This window comes from Euphorbia lathyris, chromosome 7, assembly GCF_963576675.1.
Source record: "Euphorbia lathyris chromosome 7, ddEupLath1.1, whole genome shotgun sequence".
Taxonomy (NCBI): Eukaryota; Viridiplantae; Streptophyta; class Magnoliopsida; order Malpighiales; family Euphorbiaceae; genus Euphorbia; species Euphorbia lathyris.
The window spans coordinates 81,844,667-81,847,186 of NC_088916.1; the positions used below are offsets into that span (position 1 = coordinate 81,844,667).

Here is a 2,520-nt window from a genome sequence, read left to right on the forward strand (position 1 = left end):
CGGGTTACCTAACGAAAATCCTAACACCCACGTAACAAATTTCCTTGAAATTTGTGATACTTTTAAAATTCCAGATGTGACTGCAGAAGCAATCAAACTTCGCCTCTTTCCCTTCACCTTGAAGGATAGAGCCAAAGAATGGTTAACTTCTATGCCAGCCGCAACTTTTGCCACTTGGGAACAATTAGCCCAAGCGTTTTTATCTAAATATTTTCCTTTAGCAAAAACCGCAAGAGTCATAAAGGAGTTAACATCTTTTTCTCAAAATGACAATGAGACTCTTTATGAAACTTGGGAACGTTTTAAAGAACTTCAACGTTTATGCCCACACCACCAATTACCCGCTGAACTTTTAATGCAAACATTTTACAATGGACTAAATCCTACAACCAGGGGTTCATTAGATGCTATGTCGGGAGGGCTATTTATGAAGAAAACATCAGCCCAAGCGAGAGAACTTTTGGAGGAAATGGCAATCAACAGCAGTATGTGGCCCGTGGAACGTGGACATATGCCGGTGGCAAAACCATCATCCTCAACCACACCATCAGTTAAAGGTATAGTTGAACTTGATCCAGTCGCAATGCTACAAGCCCAATTTTCTGCTTTATCACACAAAATTGACAAGTTTATGGCACCACGCGATATCAATGGTAATCCAATCCAAACGGATGTGGACTACGAAAATATGAGTGAGATCGAACAGGTAAATTTTGTCCAAGGGCAACTAATAATCCTTATTCTAATACCTATAATCCTGGATGGAGGAATCATCCTAACTTTAACTGGAAAGATAACAGTAACAATAATGCTAGTGCTAATCAGAATTGTACCACTAATTATCAAAATCAGTCAAGAGATACGATTAGCACTTTATCTTCTAAAATCGACAAGTTTATAGATGCTATCAGTGGAAAAATAAGTAATCACGACGATGGTTTTAAACGGGTCGAAAATAAATTCGATCAGCTTATTAAAAACCACTCATCTAGCATCCATAATTTGGAGGTTCAAATTGGTCAACTTGCTAAATAAATTCCATCCCAAAAAGAGGGAAGTCTTCCCAGCCATACGGAAGAAAATCCGAAAGAGCAGGTGAAGGCTATTACTCTTCGTTCAGGAAAAAATTATCAAGGGCCTGAAATGCCCAAAGATGTAACATTACCGGGAACTGATTTACCAAAGTCCAAAGAAGATATCTTAATCACAAATAATTCACCATTTGACGCAGGTACCAAGACTTTTGTACCCAAACCACCTTTTCCGCACAAAGTCCGAAATAAGGACTATGATAAACAACTTCTAACGTTTTTGGATAAACTTAAAAATTTGCACATCAATTTGACATTTATGGATGCAATCACACAAATTCCTAACTATGGTAAGTTTTTAAAGGATTTGATTTCGAAGAAAATCAGTTGGGAAGGAATTTCATCCATTTCGTTAACTGAAGACTGTAGTTCAATAGTGTCAAGTAATTTGCCCACTAAACTCAAAGATCCCGGATGTTTTACTATTCCGTGTAAGTTGGGAGATATTGAATTCCCAAGTTGTCTTTGTGATTTAGGAGCAAGTATAAACTTAATGCCATTGTCTATTTTTAACAAGTTAGGTTTAGAAGAAGATATAAAACGTACCAATATGGTTTTGCAATTAGCGGATCAAACCACTAAGAGGCCATATGGTATAATTGAAGATGTTTTAATCAAAGTCGATAAATTTATTTTTCCTACCGATTTTGTTATATTAGACTTTGCATATGATGTAAACTGCCCTTTAATTTTCGGTAGACCGTTTATGAACACGGGACGCGCTCTAGTAGATGTGTCGGAAGGGAAGGTAGTTTTAAGGATAGGAGAAGATAAGGCCGAGTTTAACATGAACAAAGCGAAGAAATACCCTATGGAGGAATTCGCTTGTATGAAACTTGATTTAGTCGAGGAATGTGTCAATGATGTAATTCAAAGTGAAGAAATAATTGAACCTATAATAGGTGAGGAATTAGATGATAAGGACCCAGAGCCTTTGATTCGAGAAGATGGACCAGATCCGCCTTCAATTGTAACACCCCCTAAAATAGAACTTAAAGAGTTACCCAGTCATTTGAGGTACGCTTTCTTAGGCGAAGGCGATTCTCTACCTATAATTATTTCTAACAAATTAACAAGCGATCAAGAAGAAAAATTGAAAGAAGTTGTTAGAAATAGGATATGAAGTATGGGATGGCAAATTTCAGACTTAAAAGGAATTAATACTAGTATAGTAATGCATAGAATTCACTTAGAAGAGGATAAGCCACCTAAAGCGGATAGGCAAAGACGCTTAAATCCGAACATGAAAGAAGTAGTCAAAAATGAGATTACTAAACTTTTAGACAATGGAATCATTTATCCGATCTCGGATAGTGAGTGGGTTAGTCCAATCCATTGTGTACCTAAAAAGGGAGGCATAACTGTTGTAAGAAATGATGAAGGTGAACTGATACCTACACGAACCACCACCGGTTGGAGGGTTTGTATA

At 37.1% G+C, this 2,520-nt stretch overlaps 1 non-coding gene across 1 annotated transcript; it reads right to left on the reverse strand.

The window, feature by feature from the left end:
* Positions 1-232: 232 nt before the first annotated feature.
* On the reverse strand, positions 233-339 carry LOC136201703 (small nucleolar RNA R71). Its single transcript, XR_010674046.1, has one exon. It is a non-coding gene; the product is annotated as a small nucleolar RNA R71 (small nucleolar RNA).
* Positions 340-2,520: the final 2,181 nt, after the last annotated feature.